This window comes from Rhinichthys klamathensis, unplaced genomic scaffold (genome assembly GCF_029890125.1).
Source record: "Rhinichthys klamathensis goyatoka isolate OS25496 unplaced genomic scaffold, OSU_Roscu_1.1 h1tg000311l_1, whole genome shotgun sequence".
Taxonomy (NCBI): Eukaryota; Metazoa; Chordata; class Actinopteri; order Cypriniformes; family Leuciscidae; genus Rhinichthys; species Rhinichthys klamathensis.
In genome coordinates this window covers 662,997-690,776 of record NW_026606829.1, presented here as the reverse complement: position 1 = coordinate 690,776, position 27,780 = coordinate 662,997, and the positions used below count along the sequence as shown (strand labels likewise).

The 27,780-nt window shown below is 39.7% G+C and overlaps 1 protein-coding gene and 1 long non-coding RNA gene across 3 annotated transcripts in view; one reads left to right on the top strand and one right to left on the bottom strand.

Annotated features, from left to right (window-relative positions):
- Positions 1–773: 773 nt before the first annotated feature.
- Positions 774–27,426, bottom strand: LOC130104587 (uncharacterized). The gene is made up of 3 exons (XR_008809511.1): positions 27,382–27,426; positions 1,852–2,008; positions 774–822 (listed from the first exon to the last, which is right to left on the bottom strand). It is a non-coding gene; the product is annotated as an uncharacterized LOC130104587 (long non-coding RNA).
- nrip1a (nuclear receptor interacting protein 1a) overlaps positions 24,778–27,780 on the top strand; it is a 40,661-nt gene continuing 37,658 nt past the window's right edge. For both annotated transcript variants that reach the window (XM_056271206.1, XM_056271205.1), the window contains exon 1: positions 24,778–25,038. The gene's annotated coding sequence lies outside the window, so the exon portion shown is untranslated. The remainder of the gene's footprint in view (positions 25,039–27,780) is intronic.

Here is a 27,780-nt window from a genome sequence, read left to right as displayed (position 1 = left end):
TGCACTATTGATTAATTAATTTTATGTTGACAACAGCTGCATTAACATTAGAAAAATGAAAGAAGTTGAATTTATTCAAGTGAATCAATTATTCATTTCATTCATGTATGCACATTTATATATTCATTCAGGTATTAATTTATGCAGATTTTGGAGGCTGTAAAATGCCACAGTCCTTCAATAGACATATGACTTCACATTATACTAATAGCTCAGCCTGTCCTGTCCAGGAGGAGGTGACTCAGAACTTTTATTGCACCAATACTGCCTACTCATCTGCGCTATCCCTGCACAGCCTGTGCTCTCCTGCGTCATAGAACAGTGTCCTCACTGGGACCTTTAACTTCTCGTGACCCCTGAGGGGTGGAGCTCTTCATTTCCTGCCCTGCTGGTGACTCACACCCATCAATGAAGGTGTTTATCAGTCTGACCTTTCATGACCTCTTCTGTTTCCTGCTGATGACTGGATGACCCTAGTGGGTGACCTGTTGTTGATTTTTATCTGTTTTTTAACACGTATTCAGTTTATGTCTCAATGCATCTTGTCAGAACGGCCAGTCAGAAGCATCATGCCTGTTCAAACTCTTTTTTTTTTAACTAAGTGGATTTTTAATGCAACTTACTCACACACAAATATATATGTACACACACACACACACATATATATATGCATATATATTTGAAAATGTGTTCCCAAACTAAACGCTATACAATTAGGTTAGCACTTGTTTACAAATAAAAAGATCCACATAGTTGTTAGAATGTGTTCTTTTCTCTCATTGGTCATGTCTTATCTTGCCCGAAGCAGCAAGTGAGACAAAACTGCCAAAAGAAAAAAAAGATGTACAATTACGACCCTGCCTCCAGCAACTTATAAATGTGTCATCATGACAGAGTATGATAATATTTGTGTAGGCTAATGCATGTGCATTTTAATTGCAAATAGATTTCCTTTTATAAATGACTAAACACATTGGAATTCAATATAAGAATAAGATAAATATGTGGATTTTTTTTAAGTGACACATATTAGTCCCATTGTGGGTGCTGAATACAACTAAAAAATTATTTTTAAAGATTTTTTTGGCTTCCATCCCATGTAATTGTTTCGTTTCATCTCAGCATATGGGACTGTAATCGTTGCTTTTCAGGCAGCAGAAACAATGAGCTTTTTGATTAAGGATCCAATATGACCAATTACCACACTGTAACTAGCCATGTTGGCAGAATGTAGATGACAGAAGATCTTTAATGGCTTGTACATTCCATAACAGCATGGATGAACAAAATCTGTTATCACCATATTAAAATACAAGATGCACATTTATCACCACAAAACGAGTTTAAAAGCATGGATTACTTGGCAGACAGCATTGTCTTACTAGACAATTACGGAGAAAATTTACAAGGTGACCCTCTAGTCTAAAGTATCATTTATAATCTATTTCAGATAGTGCATTGTTTAACAACAACAACAACAACAACAACAAAAAACATGTTGCTATAAAAAAGTGCAAAAGAAATCATAATTTCCCTGAGTTTTAGATTTGAGTTTGCACTGGCATTGTTTTGTTTTTTCTTGTTTTGTCTCAAGATGCACACCATTTATATTATATTATATTATATTATATTATATTATATTATATTATATTATTTTTTTAGTAGAAAATATGAAAAAGCATTTTCTGCCTGAGCACAGGCATGAGGTTTCCAAAGACTTATAAAACAAGCATACTGTAAATGTAGCCTAATTTTGTTATTCCATAACGGGCTTTGTGAAAGATGAACAGCTTCTAAATGCATGACCACAACAAAAAGTGTATCTGAAACTCTCTGCGTTTTTTAAGTTACCTCAAAAGCAAGGCCAAGAACACGGACTAGAGATGCAGGAAGAGGCATGGGAGGGGCAGAGCCTTCATTGTCTCCTTGAGGACCTTGCTATACTTCATCATACATTCCTTTTCATCTCCGCGTCCTCAACTTCCAACGGTTTTCCGCATCACCGCCACTGAAACGCACAGTACGTGATCAGGGTGAACCTGCCGGCTGTGGGAATTGACCCGCTATCCTCAGTTTAGATGTCAATAGTGGGCAATTTTTTCCCTCTTCCTCAAGGTCATTGTGACCTGGAGTGAATCCATAAGAGACTAGCCTAATTACTGAGCAACAACAGGCAGTGCTGGAATAACCTAATTATTCTTGGCACATATTAGATAAAGGGGCCTATTGCTGGCTTTCCTGCAAGGGGCCTGTTGAAAAGGAATTTGATTTCCCCAAATACTTCACCACCAGATCTCTCCTTGTGTTAATTGGGTACTTTAAAGCAATGAGGGATACCTCTTCCTTGCAAAACTGAAGGAATGGCTCTTGGAATATAAAGGGACAGATCCCCAAAAATGTCTGTCCGTCCATCCATCCATCCATCCATCCATCCATCCATCTCAAGTCTAAGGTCACTGTTTTGTAGCTCAGAAGAGATCTGTTTTCCCCTCAATTTATTTAACCCTTACCACAAGGTGACTTTTATTTTTGCAAGATGATGAGATGAAAAAGTCACTGAGTGGATCTATGCAGTTTTATTTACGGATCTGTTTCTCTTCAGTCAATCCTACCCCCTGAATAAGACACGTTGTGCAGTGGACAGCAAACTAATGGAAGTTTCCCTCTAGGCCATACCAGTGTGATCCTCATTGACCATGTCATGATGAATTAGCTTCAGCTATAGGCAGCTGGCTTTCTTATAATACACCTACAGGTCAGGAGCCAGCGTTCCTTGATTTGTTATGGCCACAGTAAAGAGAAAGGTCTTCGGATGCATGTTCTTTTAGTGACTCACTATCTATAAACAGAGAATTAAGCTGGAACATAGAGGACACAGTAGCTTATATTTGGATGTGCGCAGTCAGAAATAGAATCAGAGATATCACAAGGTTATTTAGTTTGTTCTCTGATTTAGATCATTAAAATGGTTGCCATTGTGTTTACTGTCATTTTATTTGTCCATTAAATTAGCAGTAGCCTACATTTGACAGTACATTTGGTAAACACCTTGCCCAAGGGTACAGTAGAGATGAGTGACCTTTCAGTTTCTGGGTTACTTGGATCCAACCCTATAACCTTTAGCCATTAGTGGTTCTCGACTAGGTTTGCTTTAGGACCCAGATTTTACACTTGACTCAACACCAATTTCTCTTCTATTTAAAAGAAAAACTTAATAAATTAATTTTAATTTAATTAAAAATATTTTTGAGTTAATTTCACTGAACTATTAATTCAATCTACTGTGTCATGTGTTATGATGAGGTGGAAGCAAGGAGGAAGCAGGATCCAATTGCAGCACACTTTATTTAATAAACTCAAACTACATAAAGACTCTGGCTAGGGCACAAGACTCAGGAACAGAACCACCAACATCAATGTTACAACAACAAGAACTCACAAAGACTGGACTGAAACACAGGGCTTAAATACAAGGCCAAACAAGCTAAACAAGATAACAAGGGGGCGTGGTATACATGAACACAAACGAGGAGCGGGAAAACTGAACAGGACTGAACCAAAAGCACAAAGACAGGGGGAACACAGACAGACATACAACATAGCCCCCCCTCTATGGGCGGCTCCCGACGCCCATCAAAACTAGAGACATAGTTCGGGAGGATGGTGGAGCGGAGGCGGTCCCGGGGGAGGGATGGCGGGCCAGGTCCGTGCAGGGAACGGGACCGGGGTCTTGCGATGGCGGACCTGGGCCATGGAACATGGGCGGAGCAGGACGAACAGACTGGCAGGGCGGAGCAGGCTGTGGGCGTGTCCACGACGGAGCAGGCTGAGGGCGAGGCCACGGCGGAGCAGGCTGTGGGCGTGACCAGGGCGGAGCAGCTGTGGACCCTCGGGCATCCAGGGCGAAGCTGTCGGACCCTCGGGCGTCCAGGGCGGAGCTTTCGGACCCTCGGGCGTCCAGGGCGGAGCTGTCGGACCCTCGGGCGTCCAGGGCGGAGCTGTCGGACCCTCGGGCGTCCAGGGCGGAGCAGGCTGCGCAGGCGACCAGGGTGGACTAGGTAGTTCGGGCGGCCACGGCGGCGAAGACCCCTCAGGCGGCCACGGCGGCGAAGACCCCTCAGGCGGCCACGGCGGCGAAGACCCCTCGGGCGGCCACGGCGGCAAAGACCCCTCGGGCGGCCACGGCGGCGAAGACCCCTCGGGCGGCCACGGCGGCGAAGACCCCTCGGGCGGCCACGGCGGCGAAGACCCTTCGGGCGGCCACGGCGGTGAAGACCCTTCGGGCGGCCATGGCGGTGAAGACCCCTTGGGCGGCCACGGTGGTGAAGACCCTTCGGGCGGCCACGGCGGTGAAGACCCTTCGGGCGGCCACGGCGGTGAAGACCCCTCGGGCGGCCACGGCGGTGCGGCTTTCACAGTCCCGTCCAGGATCCTACTGCCCCCCCCCAAAATTTTCTTGGGGGCAGCCATGGGGTCATCAGCAGGATCAGCGGGCTCTGGCGCAGGATCAGCGGGTTCTGGCGCAGGATCAGCGGGCTCTGGCGCAGGATCAGCGGGCTCTGGCGCAGGATCAGCGGGCTCTGGCGCAGGATCAGCGGGCTCTGGCGCAGGATCAGCGGGCTCTGGCGCAGGATCAGCGGGCTCTGGCGCAGGATCAGCGGGCTCTGGCGCAGGATCAGCGGGCTCTGGCGCAGGATCAGCGGGCTCTGGCGCAGGATCAGCGGGCTCTGGCGCAGGATCAGCGGGCTCTGGCGCAGGATCAGCGGGCTCTGGCGCAGGATCAGCGGGCTCTGGCGCAGGATCAGCGGACACCGGCTCAAGTGTGTGCGTAGCCCACACACACCACATGGCTGTGGCCATAATGGCCAGTGTTGCGGTCACTGAGGGCTCAGGCGGCGCATACGTGACGTGGACGGTCTCTGGCTGGACGGTCTCTGGCTGGACGGTCTCTGGCTGGACGGTCTCTGGCTGGACGGTCTCTGGCTGGACGGTCTCTGGCTGGACGGTCTCTGGCTGGACGGTCTCTGGCTGGACAGGCGGGACGTGGATAGGCTCCAGGGATACTGTGAACTGGCAGAGTGCTTCATCAGCCAAGCCCACCGTAGATGCCGAACCCCCCAAGTAAAGGGCCAGGTCAATATATCCCTCTAGGGTCCAACCGGTATAATCATCCGGCATCAGTTGTGCGATATCCGCATCCAGCCCGCTCCAGAACAGGTCCATGAGCTCAATGTCATTAAGCGATCCCAGATGGCAGCAGTTCAAAAAGTCCCTCACATACTTCTCGATCAGCTGGCCATCCTGAAACATAGAGGCTAGAAATCTTCTTAGTACCTGGTTGTGGACAACTGCTGGATCCATCGTTTGGTGAGTTCTTCTGTTATGATGAGGTGGAAGCAAGGAGGAAGCAGGATCCAATTGCAGCACACTTTATTTAATAAACTCAAACTACATAAAGACTCTGGCTAGGGCACAAGACTCAGGAACAGAACCACCAACATCAATGTTACAACAACAAGAACTCACAAAGACTGGACTGAAACACAGGGCTTAAATACAAGGCCAAACAAGCTAAACAAGATAACAAGGGGGCGTGGTATACATGAACACAAACGAGGAGCGGGAAAACTGAACAGGACTGAACCAAAAGCACAAAGACAGGGGGAACACAGACAGACATACAACATCATGGGGGTATTCCAGAAAGCAAGGTTAACTTACCAGCACATACCCTGAACTCTTGGTTGATTAACCCAAACCTTGCTTATTTGAGGTATGCAGGTTCCAAAACTGCAGTCTGGAGTAAGTTCAGTCAACCCGGAGTATGATACTCAGAGTTACAGGTATTCCAGCGATCATGTGGTATAAGTAGGAGCTCTCATTAAATTCCCATCTTACAAGCTGTAATTACGAGCTCTACAAGAATGTGAAGTTGAAATCTTGTAATTATGGTAATTACAGCATGGGGTGAACGCACCTATACGTCTTTCTTCTTCTTTTGTTTAATGGCGATTTACACTAATAGTGCATATCGTCATGAAATCTGTTAAGCCCACTGGAGCCTCATCAATAGGGCATGCATCCACTGAAGACCTCAGAAGTAAACTAATCCTGGAACGTAAGGTTATGTTCAGAGAATACGTTGCTGTGGCTACTTACATACCCTGAAAGTTACCTCAGGTTTTGGAACAGAAAGTTGATTTGATCCGCTTACTCTGAGTAAACTTACCTAGGTAAGTCGCATAACCTGCTTTCTGGAATTACCCCCCTGTTCTCTACTCCCTATATGTTAAACTGTTGTCAGAGTATGAACTGACAAAGGCTGAATTATTCTTCCAGAGAGGAATGCCACAATGTTTCCACGGAAGCGCTGGTGCAGCAAGACTTCATATTCAGTAGATCAATGTGGCGTCCAATAACATGTTGTGTTGCCTTCTCAAAGCGCCTTGTGTCTGCATGGTTATGTGTGTGTGCGTGCTTGCATTTGGTGCTACTAGTGTGAGCAAGTGCGGTGTTGAACAGCAAAGGCTGATCATGGTGTTTGAGCTTGTAGCCGCTGATGCATGAAATGGGACTCAGACAAGCAGTCTGCTTAAGCCTGTCCCCATGTCCTCCTCCATATACCTACATCACTCCATTGATTTTGCAGCAAGAGATGGGACGTGGGGGTAGAGGTAAAGCTGGCCTTGAGTTTGTAAGTCCTGTAATTCAGACACAGACATGTTTACAATCCAGAAAACATTACACAAATTCTCTAATTAAGAACTTAATAAAGGAACCCAGCAGGTTACAAAGGATAAGATGTGATAAATGGTGTGTTTTCATGTTTTATGGGGACTTTCCATAGACCCAATGATTTTTATACTGTGCAAACTGTATATTCTATCCCCTACACTATACACTTAAACCTACCTATCACAGAACACACACACACACACACACACACACACACACACACAAATATCTTAAAATATATAGTACAATTTTAAATAAGCCTTTTACATCATCTTTGGTTGATTTGATTGCTTCTATATAGTGAAACCATCATTAGATACATGGAAATTCCCCTCTGTGATATGCCAAATTAAAGGTTATTAATCAAGAAAATACTAGTTTAGCATAATATAATAGTGTTTGTTGATGTCATTAATCAAAGTCAATGTACAGTGTTTACAAGAAAATCTGTTATTTTCATACTAGGGGGTCTTTGGGTTGTCTGAGAGTCTGACAACTACTGATTTAAACCACATTCCTCTTGCATCCCTAATTGTAATGATAATAATAATTTATTCATACTTCTCACACTTCATACTTCTCCAGCATTCTGTTTGCAACTACAAAATTCAACTGGGCGAATAAAACGTCACAAAATGAGGTGCAGAAGGCTAAAGCCCTTGGGATTCTGGGATCTGTCTTTTGACCTCCAAAAGCAAAGTAGCAAGTTAATGAACATCCATTACAACAAATCACACATGGGCTTGGAATGCTAAACGGGTCTTAATTGCAAACCCACTACCAATGGAAAATGCACACCTCTGCAAATGGCAGATGCTTGATCCTGATCAATAGCAGGCATGCAACTATCAATTGCAAAATCAATATTGTTGTATTTGGTTCTCCAATCTTCTGTCTTGTTGGAAATAAGGGCTCTAACAGAGTGGCCACGGATAACAAGCTTGACCACTGAGACCTTTATCTTTATCTATCAATGGGTCAATCCTCAAGTCTCTAGTGACCTGAGGCTGGTGTGGTTCTTCACCACATAGCCATTTAGACCTATTGTATATGTGTGTTTTTTTCCATTGCTTAGAAGGTTAGTGCACCTAAAAATGCTAATTCTGTCATCATTTACTCACCCTTGTGCCATTTCAAATCTGTATTTCAACTGTTTTTGTCCATAGAATAAAAAGTCAATTTGGTCAAAAAGAACATTTGGCGCTACTGATTTTCATTGTCATTAATTTACATTTTTTTTTCAAAATATCTTCTTTTGTTTTCCACAAAAGAAATTCACAACATGAGAGTAAGTAAATTATGTCAGAATCTTAATTTTTGGGTGAACTGTCCCTGTAAGATATCGTTTGACTTCAGTGTTAGCTTCATAAATACCTGAAGGCCTACGGTGTCTTATTATTTGCAGTACACTGAAAAAGCTATATTTACTGCTCTGTGTTAATAAGGAATATTTAATGAGACAACACAAGTCGTAAACCAAGCAAATGTTCATTTCTGAGTGCTGTCGAACACCAGAACACACCCTCTTTCCCCATATTTCACATAAGCCTATCTATTAAATGACTTTCAATGCACCAATTTGTCTTTGGCAGATGAATGTCCTTGTTGGCACAAGATTGCTTTAGTCCCTGTTTTAGCCAGTAAATGCCATCTGTGATTGACAGAGAGATATGAGCCAAGAGTACATGCCTGGGCAAATGGTGTCCAGTAAATGCTAAAGTAACATGGATTATGGTTTAATTTGCTGAAGGATGATGTTTACTAAGGATTTCACATAAATTCTCTGACACTATAATGTTCGACTGACATGTTTTCGAACCCCCAGAGGATCTTTTTGTATCTGACCTCTGAACTGTAACAGTACATGAAAACAAAAAACAAAAAAAAAACAAAAAAGACATTAGAACCCATTTAATCCTGTGATGAGGACAAACAGGTTAGGGCGGAAATATCTAATAGTTCTGTTCTTTTTTAAAATAGCCAGCAGCCTTAGAAATAATGTCATGCACCAAGATTTGATACCTAATAATGCTATAGGCAGGTTTACATCAAGGAAAAACAATAATATATATATATATATATATATATATATATATATATATATATATATATATATATATATATATATATATTTTTTTTTACTATATCAAGAAACCATTTTATTTTGACAAAAATATGTAAACACCTATGAATACAAGATGGGTCATTACTATTGTTGATCTGTTTTTCCCAGAAGACAACTACATTATAAATGTGTATTTTCCCCCAACGTTTTTGTCAGTATAGCATAATTTTGTAAATTTTAAATGAACTTGAACCTAACCTAATTCATGTAGTTTAGTAGCGCATGGAGCTATAACAGGGCCAAGGTTGTAGGCTCAAATGCAGAAAGTCGCTTTGGATAAAAGCGTCTTCTAAATGCATAAACATAAAAGCCACGAACCTCAATTTTGATATCATGAAGCCTTGACTTCCTTTCCTACTAGCATACATGTGCAGTAGGTATATGAAACTACTTGTAAAGAGAATTAAAAAATGAGATAGCTTTCACAAGCCTTCTTTCACCTTGAGCACAGAGTTATTTTCAGAGAATAATAACGAAGGGCGTCGTAGATAAGGAGCTCGGCAGACAAGGACAAGTGAAAATCATGCCGTGCAAATGCGCCGCAATTGCGGAGGCCCTTTTGAGAGATCACCGGTGGTTTAAATTGCAAAGATGAGCGTCAAAATGGATGAGGCGTCTTCAGGCTCTCTGGCACTCGCCTTTGCGATTTGCAGTAATTACTCATTGAATGGGGGACATCAAGAAGCTGCTGACGCCGTCTCGTTTTTCAGCAATAACAGAGCGCTTTCCACATCGCTCTGCGTCACAATCATTCAGTCACCTGGAAAATGTGAGTCCCTCCCCGCACAACAACACATACTAGCAAACTTTTCACGTGCTTCTGCTGTGTATTGATTAATGCGGAGGAGAAGCGGAACATAATACTACATGACCTCTGTTGACATTATAATGTTGCATTATTTTGTAATAGTGAGAAAAGTGATGACAGCTTAAAAAGGCCACTGCATGAGTATAATAGCTGACCCGTGTACATTTTGCATAGACAAAGATAAGGAGATATAAACCCCCATGAGCGGCGAGAGAGACAAAGAGGGCAAGGGAGAGAAGAGTGGGAGAGAAGCATGAGAAAAGAGAGCGAGAGTGTGGTCTGATAATGGAGGGCAGGGGAAGGTTGCTGACCTGCAGATCATTCTAGGGTTGTGTTACAGAGGCAGGACAAGGTCAGCCTCCTTAGTTTACCACTGTGGTTTCATCATCTGTGTTTTATTTAGTATCACAAACAAATTCGGAGATACCCTTAAATAGACATTATAGAGCATCCAACTCAAATGGCTTCATTTCTTTTCTCTGCGATGAAAGGCAAAGCAGTGCTGTATATAGAACTTTAAAGGGTTCTTTCAGGCGCTTGATACAGAACCTTCCCATCATAGTATCATTTTTTGCTGTCTTTCATTTAATATACTTCAGGATATGAATATAATTTGGGTATCCAGCAACGTCACTCACATGAGATCGCAGCAATGGCCAACGATCTAATCAATTCCCAATAGACAAAATCAAGAAAAATGGGTATACATCACGATTTCTTCTTGTTAATACCTTCATGGGCCCGCCGGCGGGCCCATTTGCCATTGCATGTTTAAAACAATAATATCTTAGTAAAAACCTAAAGTAATATTGCCAAACTATATATCATTTGAAAGCTTAAAATCTCTAGTTTTCATATTTGGTGGCTGTTATTTAAAATAAATTACAGAGGAGCAGTAATTTATCAATTTGCAACAAGAATATTTTTATATTCATTAGGAGTATTTAGGCCTTTATTTTGAAATAACAATAAACACGAAAAATCATGAAAGATTGGTAGAAACCTCAGTTTGTTTTCATGCCATGAGTTCAAAAGATAACACCAATTCCATTTTATGAGAAAAAAAGGTCTGAAAATGTTTTAAATATAAAGAAAAATGTATGGATTCTCGATTTGTGATTGGCTGCGAGCTATAACGCTATAACGTAGTCTTTTTATGCATTTATTAGAGGTTGAATTCATATCAAATACTGCCAAACCACCCATACTACTTCTGAATAGGATGTCTACTTCATAAATTGTATGAAAATTATGGAAATACATGATTCAGATCAATCAAAACATATATGAAAATGGAGGCACCCTTATATGGGCAGTAATGGAGTATAGTGAAAAAGTTGGGTACTGCGCCCAAATAAAATCTTACTGAAAGCTCATTTTTTTAGATATCAACCTAAAATTTGGAATACAACTTGTTCAGATTTTTGTCTTTAATTTTCTTGCAGTTTTAGAGTAAAATATATTTTGTAATATATACATTTTATATAAAATATTAATAATTATATTTTTACATTACAGAATTTCATAAACTCAAACTTCTATAACTTTTTTTATGTTTCATTTTTTATAATTTCTAGACTTCTACAATAATCTGGAAAATGTCTTCTTTAAAACAAGACCAGCCATAGGTCTATATTCCAAAGCATTCCTGAATTACAACCATTTAAGTTTGGATAGTGATTTTTATGTCTATGCAAAAAAAAGGGGGGTGACAGTTAACAGGTTAAAGAAAAAATTGATATACATCATGATAGGGAAGAAAAGGCAATCATAATTCATGATGACTTTTAAACCAACTTATTTAATTTTTTCTTTCTTTTTTGTTATATGAAAGTCACATTAAAATTGTTTTGGACAAAGAATAAAGGAGATAGACATTTTATTCCAAATACAAAATGTAATTTCCAACACAAAATGTTATCAAACACAATAACTCATTTGAAAAGTGGTGTAAAATGTGTTAGTCAACAAAAATTAAGGCTTAGACCCTCCCTCCCCCGGCTGATAAGGCTGATCTTATTGCATATGCATTTGTAGGAGTTTCCCTTTCAGATGAAAAATTTATGGGAGGAGAGTATTTAAATGAATCATGCGCGGTGATTTACTAAGGTTTGAGCACGTCAATTTATTGGTCTTTGTGCCATTATTTAATGCCCAAAAAAGCATGTCTTAAACCAGACACTAATTTGTGCTTCTCTTGGTAGATTGCATTTGTCATTATGGAAATGATCCGGCTGCGTCTGTGTTCTTTAATTTGCACCTCAGTAGATCCCATCGGCGCTTTTTTGGAATTGCGCTTTCACACTAATGTGCCCTGTTTAGTAAATCTGGCCCTTAGTATTAAAGCAGTGGTTGATTGTGATTTCACTTTTTTCATTTTAAATAGTGTGTAATGTTGCTGTTGGTGCATGAACAGTGTCTGCAAAGTTGCTGCGCTGAAAGTTCAACGTAAGCAGAGATATCGTCTTTTAAAAATCAGGAAGTTTAATGCCTACAAAAACGACTCGAATGGGACTAACGAGATACTTCCCGGGTTTTATACGTAACTAATCCATAAATTTACATCAACTCCGGAATATGCAAAAAAGGGGGCATGGCCATATTTCTGCGGCTTTGTCGAAGAGGAAGAGTTATAGTGGAGAGCTGTAGCCATGCCGTCGAAAGTGTGTTATTTTCACCCAGCTGTCAGGTCTTCTGTGTTCGGGCTTCCTACGGACGCTGTAGTTCGTCAACAATGGCTAAAATTTATGTTTGATTATGTTCCTGAAAATTACAATCGTAATTTAGCTCTCTGTGCTGCGCATTTTACGGAAGACAGCTTCCAGAATCTCCACGAATTCAATGCCGGATTCAACAAGAAACTGTTATTAAAACATGAAGCAGTTCCAACTTTAAAACCAGAGGCAGCAGTTGTTGGGCCACAACCTGTAAGACTTAATAATTTTAAATGTATTTGCATGTATAATTTCAGACGTAATGTTTTTGTTTTATCAAGGACGTAAACAAATGCCAGCGCTGGCTTTAGTAGCCACTTAGTTATGCTATTTCGTGTGTCAAACGCGTACAAACATTTTGGACCTGAATTTGTAATTATGTACTAATTTTGTAAATGTATTTTCCATGTATACTTTATGGCGTAATTTTTCGATTTGATCAAGAACGTAATGCCAACGCTGTTTGTTTATAGTAGCCAGTTAGTTCGATGTTATTTTGTGTGTATAAGACAAACGTGTATAAAGTTCAAAACATTATATGTAATCGCAACAGCAAACTTCAGCTGCTGTTATCAGTGTACAGTATGGTTTTTAACACAGTTGCCACATGTACACCTTAAGAAAACGATACACTGAGTAAACTAAGTTTTGTGAATAGATAAACGGTTGTTCATTATATCGATAAAACAATAACTTTAAAAAACGGTCATTTATTCAGTTAGGCCTATATTAAATGTTTAATCAGGAGAAAACCGTATCTCAAAAGCTAACAAGCAGCAGTAGCCTTTTCAAGTAACAGCATATTGAAATTCTTATATAACAATAGTAGAATAGAATAGAATAATAATAATAAAAAAATGTACCATTCAGAAACGTTTTGTAAGAGCCGTGTTTACGGAGGTTCTGCTTGACTCTCTTCATTGCCGCTTTCTGGGTCTGATTCTGGCTCAAACTGATACGGCAGCATTGACACCATTATTTACATTTGACCGGAGCACATGCATCTTTCGCCCGTAAAGGTAATCGGCGTGAAGTTTCCGGACAACGTGGACTACGCAGTTTAGGCAATTACAACACACCGGCCCAACCAACCAATCTGGGCCCAACTAAACAAACTGAGCCCATTGCCTGTTTCTGAGGGAGTGGTTTCATAGTCAACCGGTCGTTCAAATGACAGAGGAGAAAGCGGCTTACAATAAAGGTGAAATTTATGAAAAATAAGGCTTTAAAAAACAAACAAACACAAAGACATGTTATATTGCACCCCATAAACTTAATCATGCAAAGAAAAAAAGCAGTAAACCACCCCTTTAAAAAAGCAACTATCTAGTGAGAGTGTGAAAAATGGGTTGCAAGTGAGTTTATTTTCTAAAAGTCCACAGGCCTGTAGTTGAAGAAACACCCAGTTTCTAATTTCATCATTGTTGTTTTCAGGATTTCTAATCCAATCTTATAGTTTCATAATTGGAATCATTTGGACTCAAGACATCTACTTCCATTATTTCCAGCTCATTAAGCAACTTTATGAAGCTTGTCCCTTTTCACTCAAGACCATTTTTGCGCCAACGTGGTCACGCACTCACTGGCACAATTTCCCAGGTGGCCACAAGCACACAAGCTATTCCTCACAAAACATATTCTTCTTAAGATGAGTCATCAGCAGCGTTGTCCTTAACACAGAATCACAGATAGACGAATATTCAGCCCTGTGTTCCTTTGAAAGCAGGGTCAGTATCACCCCAGTGTCTTGCTAGCAGTGGGCAGAGGGTCATTGGCTGTTAACCTTTGGTCCTGTAATAGAGAGTAATAGGTTTTTAGTTATGAATGGTGGGGCCTGTCCCGTATGCCAGGGCACGGGAGCACTCTGTGCCCCAGACTACCTCCCGCTGTTCTGGTAATGAGTAATCAGGGCAAAAGCATGTCAATAGCTTGCTGTGAACTGGACTGACCCTGCTTGCATTTTCTCCCTGGCAGCTCGGCAGCAAGAGTCGGTAAGCAGCTTGACCACCCACTCCCATCCCCCAAACATGGCCCACTCTGGCCTTCTGTGTGTATATTTGTCTTAAAAACATGACATTCATGACGCAAGACACTAAAAAACAAAGAGAGATATGATACATCAGCCAAAGATCTCCACTGACTCACAAGAGTTAAAGCAATTTTATCAAAATATATCATAACCCCATTATTTCCAGCAATTGTTTTTCTTGTGCAATATATTGTTGTGATACAGTGCTGTGTAAAACTAAAATGAGATGACAATAGGAAAGTCTGATCTCCAGTCTGTGGTGAAGGACAGAGGGTAAAGTCCCAGAAAACAGTATGAGGAAGCAAAAACAACATTGCTGGGTAAATTCCACCAAGGTGCCCTCCCCGTCCTCGATGTTAGTCCTCTCCCTCCTTTGATTTTTTGGCTCACTGAAAGAGAAAATGATGTAGGAGAAGACTGCATTGGCCACAGCTGGATAATTCTTCTCTTTGCCCTAATTAAAGATCCTTTCTGTAATTATGCTGGTTGCTTTGGAGTGGGAAGGGCCTGGGCAAGATCCAGTTTATTAACCAGGGACTCTGGCAATCTAAGAGGGATCATAAAAATCAGAGCAATGAAACTTCAAAATGTACATAATCAAGAAGTAGCTCTGATCTGTTTGGAAGTTTTACATAAAAATAGACTAACATAAGCTTGCATTTTGGCATGACTCAAAGTTAAAACATTCTTTGCAGCTGAAACATAATGAGCGTTACATTACTTGATTAGTCAAAGCATAAGATTACAATGACTTCATGATCTATAAAGTGAGTCTGACAGACGAATAAAACTAGCCCCGCTTCAAACAGGGTTATATTTTATTGAACCCTCCAACACAGGGGACCAACTTGTAGTCTTTCCTCTAAGAATAGATAGCCTTATTCAAAAGCACAATGCATTGACTCAGAATAGTCTTTGCGATTACAGACCAAGGCCCTGGTAAATGAGTTCAAGCCCAGGCCCTTGAGACAATGTACATAACGCCCATGTGCTCTACTTCCAGACAGTCCTTGATGTTTTTCCTGTTTTTTTTTTCCGTTTTTTGAGAGACCTTCTCATGCTATCTGATATTCTAATGAGGGATAGGCATAGCAAAGTGCTCCACCCCAACCACCCGTGGAACGATCCTGGAGGATTACTCCAAGAGCGCAAAGTAGGTCAACAAGATGTGAAAACAAAGCATGCGAGCAGAATGAATGGCACGCCACAAAAGAGCGAGCAGGTCTGACACATCGCCGCAGCGCTTTGGTGGGGCTTCACTCCCCCTCAGCCACACATCCACCACGACACATGTGGATCAGCGCCTGACCTGCTTCTCAGCTCCCCGTCTGCGCGAGTGAGTCATATAGACGGACAATTCTGACATGTTTTTGAAAGAATATAGGACATGCCAGAAAAAGAAACTCATTAAAAAATAATAACATAAAATGAGCCAACTGGGTTAGTAATCTCTGGGACACAAAGCCTAAGTCATTTGCATTTTGTGTTGTTGACTAGTAAAAATCACTGATTTTCACTTGACTTTTAATTCAACCTAAATAAAAAGCATATTTGAATAAGTCCGCTATTACTGTCCGCATCGTCACCTCATGCCAAACCATGACTTGGGAATGCTTCATTTTTCCACTCGCCGTTACGACTCGCCCACTATCAAGAGTTCTGGCAGCACTGACTACAAACTTGTATGGAAGCATGTTGCACTTCTACCGCTTTACGATACTTCACCTAACCTGCAGAGAACAGCATGGCTGCGTCTTCTGTGGTTTTTATTGGTAGCACACCCAATTTAAATGTTTTCGTCTGTGCGCGAGACATAGCAAACCGTTTCAGTTTCGGAATGACAAACTAAATTACAAAATCGATTGCTGTGGACCGTGGAAGTATTTTTTTTTTCTCCCCAAATAATAATGGAATGTTTTTGAAGTATCTACATTTATTTGTTTTTTTTAAAGTCCTCTTGTAGTCTATCATATTATCCCATAAAACTCATCTTTGATCACCAAAATGACATAAAATGTTTTTTCGCCTTTAAATTCTTCATGCCTTAAAATAGCTTGAATGTAACTCTTCACCCTTGCCTCATTTAGTAGGCTATACGTGGTTCTGTGTATGCAAGAATGCAAATTAGCCCCGCCTCCACTCACTCACACCAGCTCAGAGATCCACTCGTTGACAATCACACGTTGACGTGATTGGTTACAAGGTAGTTTGTGACGCCAGAAACACCAGAGATTTCAAACCGTGTTTTTGAGACTGTCTTTGGTTCACTGCAGTTTTAAGGAGAAAAAACTCAGCAATGGTGTTGACTTATGAATTTGCTCATGGTGTCATGGTGTGGGTTCATGTCTTGTTCCTGTCTGTCTTGTGTTCCCCCCATTATTGTGTATTTGGTTTAGTCCTGTCTAGTTTTCCCGCTCCTCGTTTGTGTTCATGTTTTCCACCTGTGTTCTTAGTTAATTGCCCAGCTGTGTCTTGTTTCACTCACCCAGTCCTCTGTATTTAAGCCCTGTGTTTTAGGCCCCGTTTACACGAGAACGATTCCGGGTGAAAAAGTAAAAATATTTTATCGGATGTGCCTTTCGTTTACACGGCAACGGCGTTTTGGGGCTTAAAAACGCAAAAAAGTGAAACCACCCTCCAAAGTGGAAATCTTAAAAACGCTCCACCGTCGCATTCCCGTCTAAACGGCAAAAACGCAAATCTGCTCACGGTGGCTCTCGTCGCGTACGCGTTTACGTCACAGGCATGCGCTAGTACGTAAGCAATAAGGTACGAGAGGCTGTGCTGTATCGTGAATAAGTAACGGCTGGAGGGCGTTGTTAGGCACGACGCGAAGCGGAGTGCCTGCAACCCCTTCAGCCGTTACTTATTCACGATACAGCACTTGCCTCGAGTACCTTATTGCTTTTATAAAACGGTTGCCACACAATAAAATTATTAAAGCCGAAAAATATGTATCTATGCAACTTTCATGAAGTAAAATCACTAAAAGCCTGCCTTCCGCTGGAAAAAATAGTCCCGGAACGTGAACAGCAACAGAAGTTACATATACTATTTCGCCAATAGATGGCGGCAAAGACTGTCTTTATGAGTGAGTGAGTGAGTGAGTCTGTAGAGAAGGCTTTTGAAAGGACTCGAACTTGTGATCACGGAGAAGACAGACGCAACTGACAGATGACTAACGTTATGCACGGAAAACCCCATGACTGTTAAAAGGACAAAATATGCAGCGGACATTCAAACGCATTTTTTTTATTATGAATATAGGACTGACCTGAAGGAAAATGCTACGTCTACTGTAAATGCAGGTACACTCGCTTACTCGATCTCTCACAATGCTCTGCTCTAGCTTTAAATGAACAATATCAATGAGATGAAACATCTGTTTAAGTTGCTAAGAGTGGTTGCTAGGGGTGTTGTGTAGTGATACATAGAACCGTTGGGTGAAGCGGTCATAGCCGTGTTTTATCGTGAATAAAGCACAGCTATTGACCAATCAGAATCAAGGATTGGAACTAACCGTTTTATAAAGGAAAATAACCAACATTGTCAGATTATTTCCATACGTCGGACCTTCAAGTTGCCCTAGCAGCTCTGAAAAACATACAAGAGTCTTTTCAGCAGTTGTTCAAAATATTCTAAGATATTGGTGTTGTTGTGTGGCAGTGCTTCACATTGCCACCTAGCCGCCTGGAGTGCATACTATATCGAATTTCACACACTTTTGCGTCACCATATGCACGCGGATTTCCCAACCATAACGCTCGTCTAAACGCAGAATAAAAAGTCATAACGCAACGCCACTTTTGCGTTTTCTCTTTAGATCGTTTCCGTGTAAACATAGCCTTAGTTCGGTCCTTGTGAGTTCTTAATGTTGTAATGGTTGCTGTTTCCGTGTTTCGTTTGTTTTATTAATAAATGTGCTTGCAATTGGATTTACTTCTCGCTTCATTCTTCCCGCATCATTACACATGGTTTGTCTTAAAGCATATTAAAAACACCACATAGACATATTAAAAACTTGATTTTCACCACAGGGGGACCTTAAACAAATATGAATTCCTGAAATTATTTGTGTTTTTTTAATTAATCAGCACATCATTTAGGTCATTTGAAATGTTTTTTTTAATTGATTGGCAGACCTAATTAAATGCTTAGAGGGTAATCCTTATCTGACATTTGAGAGGAAAACATTCAAAGCTGCAAAGCCCTTTAACATTGTTATAAGAACTGACTATAGTGAAAGGTAGGAGTGAATAGCTAGATCTGGGATGTTTGGCGGTGACATTTACCCAGCGTTAAATCACACAATGGGCTAAGATGACCCTCCACCTGATGACTTAGCCCTGGCTCTGAGCACCTCACCCTGCGGTCCTATTCAACTCAAAGCCTCATTCAGTCGGCTTTCCTTTAGCATGTACACTAAATGGAAGGAGCGCACAATGAGAAATTAGATACTTGCCCCATTCAATGTGATCTGTGGATTATAATGTGAGATCCTTCACATGGTAGAGACAGTCGCCCAAGGCAAAATAAATGTGGGACCTCAGCACATTGATAAGAGGTATGCTCATGTAGAGATGAACATAAGCAATTTGTCATGGAACAGTCCAGCTTTTGATAGGGTTACCCCATTCAAATGTAGGATTATGACATGCCTTCCTCGGTACAAAGGAGAAATATTAACTATTTATGCCACTGAGATTCAAGGGAGATTTACTCAAATGACATTTTATTGCTGGGAGGAGTCAAAGCGGAATGGAATACTGATTAATAAATTCAACATCAACATTTTTAAAAATGCATTTTTGATTTCATAGTTTGACTAATCCGTGCATTAGAGCAGGTTAGGCACAGCTCATACATCCCTATAAACCTTTAGATTCCCTGAAGCTAGGTCAGTGATTTTCCATGCTTAAGCATTTGGATAAAAAGGGAACAAGGCCAATGAGAATTGGAAGTCCCTTTGGGAAAATTTGGGAGACTGTACATGGGTAAGATGTGAACTGTGGTGATGCCACACATGGCTGCACAATGTGCACACAGTGAGGCCTTTCCTCTGTAAAATGCCAAGTCTTACGCCCCCGCTCTCCGCTCTGCCACATAAGTGCAGAAAGCCACAGTGTGTCACAACCCTCCACATAATACACTCATGGGGTTATTTCCGTTTTTCTGAGTCTCTTTCTCCTCCACTTCCCTCTCATTTGCTCTCTTGAGATACCTTACATCTTTAACCACATTGCCAGTCCCCGAATGCAGCTACTGTAACTTCTGCTTCATCTAGCCGTTGCATATGTGAGGTCTTGTAAACATCTGATTATGGTTCTTTGTTATGATTAATAAATGGTTTTATTTGAACTATTATTTGATAATTTATCTTTTGCACAAAGAAGAAACAACATAATGGTTTCATATCCACTGAGACCTTTTTAGTATGACGTTTGTCTTTTATTTTCAGTGCTTCTTTGGACACTGAAACCATGCCAGATTTTAAGCAGCCGTAATTGCAACTTTACTTTCTCTGAATAGTGCCGTATATGCGGGCTGCATGCATAAACAGTAGTTATTGATCTGCATCGCTCAGGGAAATAACGAGGGTTACATTATGATACAAGACCTAAATCCACAGAGTGTCTCACCTCAAACAAGCATTCATTCAAAAAGGCACAGCGCTTCGCCCGTCAAAGATGGCGAAACCAACTAAAAGCCACTGACTAAGCATTATGTCCCATTAACCAACCAGTGAGGATATTGATATACTCTAAGCAAAAACAAAAAAATGGACACATTAATGGACAGGAAAAGCTCCAGTATACAAGAACGCCAACCACAGGTCAAAACAAGCAATTAACCCCTTTGGGCAATCTGAATGCTTTGCCAAATTAGTTTAAATGCAACATCCTCTCACTTTAAAAGTACACAACAAGATAAAGGGGGAACATGGGCAAGTTCACACCTTTTACTCCACTGAATATTTCTTTGGTTTCTCCTAGTTTAGGCACAAACCTTTAAGTCTTGGCTATAAGGTTATTGAAGATTTACATCGTTATTGTTCATGAATAATGAATAAAAAACATATTGATCATTAGCAGGCAAAAAACTGTGGTAACACTTTATTTTGAAGGTCCCCTTTAGACATTCTGTTGACTATTAGTAACGTTGCACCTACATGCCAACTAACTCTCGTTAGTAGACCAATTTAAGTGTCTGAAACCAACGTAAAAAAAAAAACTGCTAGAGAAAACAAAGATTTGTGTAGTTGTACTCTTTACTTAAATCTTTATCGTTACTAACATTGTGACAACTAGCCACAGTCTCAAACTATAGCCTTTGTTTAAAGCAGTTATAGTTCGTTAAAAAAGCTTAGCAAAACATCTGTGACAGACAGTAATGCTGCTGAAAAACTTTTTGACAGCTTTACTGAATTGTTTTTCACAGTTATGCTCCGAGACCTTTGAACATATTGCTTGAGGAAATGTACATTGTCATATGAACATAAAGTGACAACACCTCATCAGCAGCAGTTCAACACAACCCTAGACTCAAAGCTTGGTTCTGGGCATCAATTAAAGGTGCAGTAGGTGATCTGGGAAATGCTAACTTTAGCCTGCTAGCATTGAAAGCATATGAAGCGAGATGACCAGAGACAACGTTATTGGATTACATCATATGTCATTCACCAGTGAGAAAAAATTACAGTACAGTGAGTAACAGTGCTACAATAACGTTTGCCTGCCATTCTCGCTCTGTCTGCATAGCGTACGTGAACACAGTGATGACGTATGATGTCTGCGTGAACAGGCTGTGCAGTGAAATGCAAACACACGTTGACTGACAAGGGAACACATGCTTTCATTTCATTCAGACGGAATAAAATGATTGAACAAACATTTTATGGTCCTACGCCTTCCACAGACGATATTTATAAACATTTAGTGCGTGCATAGTTATTTTTAGGCAAGTCGATATTCTGACAATATTTTTCCCCAAGCACATTTTACCAATTCCAAACCACACCAACCTTAATAACTTTTAATTTTGTATATAATATATGCAATGTTGGGGGTGACGCATTTCAAGTAACGTGAGTGACGTAATCAGATTACTTTTTCAAGTAACGAGTAAAGTAATGCATTTTTTTCCCCAAAAAATATCTGCGTTACTTTTTCAAATAAGTATCGCAAGTTACTTAGTTTTCCCATTTATTGACTGACAGCTCTCCTGTCCCCATATTGGAAGTGAGGTGCAGAGGCGTTGTGTGCGCTGTTTAAACATGATGCTTATTGTAGTTCTCCCTTTCACAAAAACAGATTCATTATTCCCTAAAATTAATAAAAACAGTGAAATGCAAACTCAGAATATAAATTCTTCAAACATGAGAAAGTGGTGCTTGTCCGTCAAGAGACATTTTTAATCTATCTTTATATAAAGCCTTTAAAAAACAGTCTTCATGTATTTCACAACACTTCCGCTTGTAATTCTTATTAAATCTGGATTATCACGTTTCAGGATTCTTTACCTTAGCAAAGTCTCTGAGGACCTGACACACCTTGTACATCTGGAGACTCCAGGTTTGCAGTTCTGGAAAATGATGGCACTGGAGACTAAAGCTTTACTGATGGTTTCACACCTAATTCTTCACCTTAATTCCTAAAATCTTTTGCAGTCAATTTATTTTCTTCTTACCCTGTGTTTGTGTCTCTGCTGCTACAAATAGCATTTCTTATCCAATGGTCACACCTTAATTTTGCAGTTTCTATAGTATTGCATCCTTCTCATGGGATTTAATAATTTTTGACTTTTCAGTGTGAGTTAAATCTCTCAAAAAAGAAAGCTTACTTAATAATTATGCCCATCTGAATATAAAGCATTTTTTTTCACGTCCAGGCCTTGTTAACAATTATATATCACTTAGAAATTATTATATACAAAATTAATAGGCTAGTTATTTAGAATGATGTGATTTTGAATTGGTAAAATGTTCTTGGAAAATAATGTGATCAGAATATTGCCTAATAATTATGCACGCACTGTATTCAATTATTGTTAGCTAATACAATCAAATATTTATATTTTTATGCAACTACACATGTAGTCAGCGTTCATCTCGCTCTGACTTCACAATGCCTATTTTCAGTGACTGTGTCAATATTGTGTTAAACAGTAATTTTCCTCTCTATTCTGGCCTCTTTGGCAAGACCAACAACCTTTGTATTTGAGTCCAAAGGGGAGATGGCAGTTTGCGCTTCTCACCCCATATCCTTGTTTGCACCTGCCTGCCCAGAGAGCCTTTGCTCTTCCTGGTCATAGAAGGTTCAAGGGAAATCAGTGGAATCAAAGGTCATTGTCTCCTGGCAGACCTAATGTTTCCCTTTGTGACCGTCACATGCTGAGCCCAAAGTCCCTTTGTTTTTTAACTCTGCTCTCTGATCTCTGATCTGGGTTCAGTGTTTGAACTGCTATCCGTTTCTAGGCACACAGAGGAAAAAGATGTGCTATTTAAACCTCTGATTATACTTTAATTGCTTGACTTTGATTTCGCTGTGATAAAATTAAAAAAATATTTTTGGTATCTGAGTGCTGGTGCATTATTCTATAAATACACAACAGAAGTACAACCAATTGTTTTTCAAATAGCATAATATTCCTGACAATTTGGGGGTTGTGCATTGAGCATCTCATTTAATTTTTCTAAACCAATGATAGTATATGGATTTTACACATTAGAACACAATAGTATTTTACTTTTTTTTTTTTTTTTTGCTGAAAAATGTAATAGTGTATTCTTACCTTCATAGTAATAGGCTATATAGCAAATCTCAGCGGCCTGATTTTAGTTAATCGCAAACTACTGGTATAACTATATTACCGGCCAGATCTCTACATAAAGTTTAATTTTTTTCTGCATTCATACTCGTGTAGGGCGATTTATACTTACATTGCAAATCTCAAGTACTTGATTGCTTGATTCATTACAAAATTGCACAATCTTCCAGCTCCAATCTGGTAAATGTGACTATATATTAAAATGTTGTTAATGTTAACATCATGGTTTTCTGTAAAGCTGCTTTGTTCAATGTTGTGAAAAGCGATACAAATAAATTTGATGACATGATTTGGGGGGTAACTGAACATCTTACTTTAAACCTGTCTTTAATCTAGTCAGAGCCCTGAAAAAATGTGTAATGTGTAAACATCACACACGAGCAAAAGGTTTTCCTCACAGCTTGTAACACAAACATGTGACTATATTGGGAGGGAGAGAGAATCTACTGTAGTAAGGAGGGGCAGCTGGGATGTTAACATCTCTTTGTATGCAAGAGAAAGCTGTGAAAAACTTGATGGCTGATACTGTCCCATCAGGATATAGCCCATCTGTAACCTCAGCGGGGCATGTTTATTCCAGCCAGAACTGTTGACTGGTCATATGGGGTCTTAAAAGGTGTGAACTTGGTGTAAAACCTGAGACTTCTTAAAGCATAGAAAGGCTGAACTAGGCAGGCAAGTCGATTTTTAAATGTGAATGTTTTTGCTTCATTTTTCCTACAGCAAACAAAATTAGATTTTAAACTATATTTCTTATTATAATACCATTACCAATAAATGTATGAAGAAATTAAGATAGATAGATAGATAGATAGATAGATAGATAGATAGATAGATAGATAGATAGATAGATAGATAGATAGAACTTTACTTTATGCAATTGTGCTTCAATCTGAGTTGCATTTGGTTACATTTGATCACGCAAGTCATGAACTGATTTAAAGCCCAGGGTTAGAAAGAAGACAGATATTTAAGCTGTGGCTTTAAGGGTGGCGTCCATAAGCATTGGGAAATCCGATTCATCTTAGCGATTCGATTCGCACGGGTGATTCGTTTGACTGAGCCGATCAAACGATTCAATGATTCATTTGAATCATTACTCAAAAGTATTCTCAGAAGTCATTTTACTCTTCTTTGTTTTGTTATTGTTGTAAAATACAGTTAAGTACGGGTATAGCCAAATGTATGATTAATTATATTTTATGTATCACAACATGTGATGTCACCTACGCTACCCCACAGATTTTCCCACAGAGATCACATGGAAAACAGGTTTTTTTTAGCTTGTTTCTAGCTTTTCCAGTCTGTTTTTTAGTTTGCCCTGGCTGGTTTTGCTTTCTTTAAAAAACTATAGCTATCCTGTCTTGAGATAATTTATTATATTGTTAATGGAAATTATTGTTGTAATTACGGATATTTGGTGGAACTATGTTTACCATAATAGTGTAGCCTATTTATTTTTTATAAATGTAGGCCTACTCACTCTTTGCGAATCGGTTCGACTGAATCCCTACAAGAACGATTCGCTCTTGAATCGGATCTCACTAGCGTCCATGAGGAGGGTAGGAGGAGTGAACATGGCATTGCAGAGTGCCGGGGATACCTTGAATAAACAATTCAGTCAAGCGACTGACTGCAGGACTCAAGAGCAGAAGAAAACCGCGCATGTGGGGAATAGACGCTGTCAGCCCCAGTCATCTTTCCGTTTTCCTACATCTGAATTGTTCGCAGAGAGAAATATCATATGCGCGCCTCCCTAAATGCAGCATAATTTTCAACTGGATTCTCTTCATCCGAGCAGGTAAGGCTTGGTGTGAAAATAAGATTTCTGGTTTATTTATTCGTTTGGTCATCAATGTATTAGCAGCAAATACAGAATCCGCTATGTATTTGAATGGCTTGTGCGTATATGTAAGCAGAGGATATATAGGGTGGTGTGAGCTGACGTTTCCATTTTGAGTCTTCATTTATTTCATTGAATGTTTACATGCAGGCATGCACGTATAATGTGTGCGGTTGTTTTAACAAATGCATGTGATCAAACGATTACATGAAAGCGTCAAGGACTATACGCACCCTATATCAGAATATAAGTTACACATGTAAATTTATAGAGGGTGCACCGGCAAGCACGTGAAATGTGATATAAAAGAGTGTTGTTGTGCTAATAGTAGCCGAGCTCAGTTAAAGCACTAGATACATTGTTGCTGTGGTTGTGATAAGAGGATGGTTTTAGCACCATGCTTACCTCGTAGTTTATGTATAGTCTAACTGAGACAAGTGCGTGTGTGAAATCTTTAACATGCTCCAAGATCTTTCATTGAGTAACAAGAAATGATCTCGCATGGCGCATGCTATAAATCTTAATCCTGAAATTTTGTGTTTTTATGCTTCCTAAAAACAATATGGTTTGGAGTTCAGTTTCGCAGACAGTAGTATGAGTTTTGTAAAAAGAACATCACATTATTCACATAATCATTTTTTGAGCATGTGGGTAGTTTTACAAAGTAAACGGCACTTTTGAGAAATAGCAATTATGTACTCTAATTTGAGACTCCAGCTGTCTTTATTTTTATTCTATGTGGAGGTGGTCGCCCCCTTATGCGCGCAGACATGTTGATATCACATGACCAACTGGGTCATGCAATTGATCAATTTGTGCAATTGCGTAGGCTGCTATTAAAATTTGTTTACATTATATTACACTTTTAAAATGTAGGTGGTTTACAAGCATATGCATTAAAAGAAAAACACTACAATATGCCTTTTTTTCCAGAGAGAAATCGCAACAGTCTGTCATTTGCATTATTATGCATTATATGTATTCGTGTAGTTAATGAGATAGAAAAAAAGATAAACAGATTTGGTGCATACTTGGCAGCAGTTAGTAAACATACTACATGCCTCCAGGCCAGTAGGTGTCAGTATGATGTTACTGAGTGCACCTTTATGTATTATATATTCATGCCTCTGGCTTTTGTTTGCATTTCTCTCAATCCAGTGTGGAGCTGTGGATAACAACAGGACCTGAAGTATATAATGTTCAGTGGGTTGACTCATAGGGTTTTTTAGGATAAATATACCTTATGACATTAGACAGTACTGAATGAGCATGGTGTTGTGTCATTAGCTCAGCTGCACCGAATAATGTACTGTATGACACCGTCTCTTTTTTTAAGCACACAATGCACTGTATGTGGGCAGTTGCGTTGATTTTTATTTTTGTATTGAGCATGACTAAATAAAAAACACTGAGATGGTTCTCTTCTTACATCAGACTTTACACTGTTTTTTATGGTTTAAAAATGTCCCAAATGTTGGGAGGAACAGCTTGCTTAAGATCACAATTACATGTAACCCAAAAACCTGACTACCCACTCACATTATGTTAAAGCGTAATTTGTTTATAGTGTGGTTCTGTTTAAAATTAAAGCTCTTAGTCTTTCTGAAAGAGCTGTGAAGGAAGCTTTTGTAAACAATCTTGTCACTGAAGTCTAGATTAAAAGAAGTGGATATCTAGGATAGTGATAACAGCCAGTTAATAGTAATATTTGTGCACTCAGTTTCAACTCATGTTTTCCATATTTGTAAATGAATGACTTCATGTAGCATTTCTTCTTATTAAAGGGGATAGTACACCCACAGATAAAAAATTCCAACATTTATTTACCATCGTTTTGTTCCAAACTTTTTTTTTCCCCATATGAGTCAGTGGCATCCCAAGTTGTTCTTGACCCCATTTCTTTCATTGTATGGAAAACAAATATATTATAACAACTTTTTAGGGCTGGGTTCTCGATTCTAATAGATTCTCATTTATGTGAACTGATATCGATTCTTAAATCCCAGAAATCGATCTTTTAGTCTATGCTGTTTTCAGTTGATGAATGAATGGAATTGTAACGACTCCCATCCAATAAATCACTATAAGCTTTGTTACTTTTGATATCAAAATAAGTTTTTCAAATTCTGTCAATTTTATTACAAAATTTTAATGTGGTGTGACTGATCGCTGTGGCGCCTCAGAACAAACAGAGCAGCAGCACGAAACGCACATGAATTAATCATCTCTTTTGCTTTACTACTAGTTACAGCATGGAATAAATATGAATGAACATTAGAAGGTATGTTAAAAAATACTTACCGAAATCCTTATGTCTCATGTAATCGCTCAATCAGTGTTTGAACTGAGGAAAGACGTCAATAAAATAGCCTGTAAACAGTGTCACGTAATGTTACATTTACCTCAGAAAAGCCAGTCATTGACCATAAACTCGTTAGTCATGATCTATAGAGAGGAACATTTAGCTAAATCTATGCATATTCATTATACTTTTACTGTTTTTCAATATTATATGTTTAAATAAATCCGTCAAGTATTAAAGATAGCCATCATTTAAATGTTTATATTTCCAAAAATCAACGTAATTAGGTAATTAAGTTAGTATTTTAACTTTATTATTATGGCGGCAGTGGCTCAGTGGTTCATGTAGGTTGTCTACAATCCGGAAGGTTGGTGGTTCAATCCCCGGGTCCACTTGAC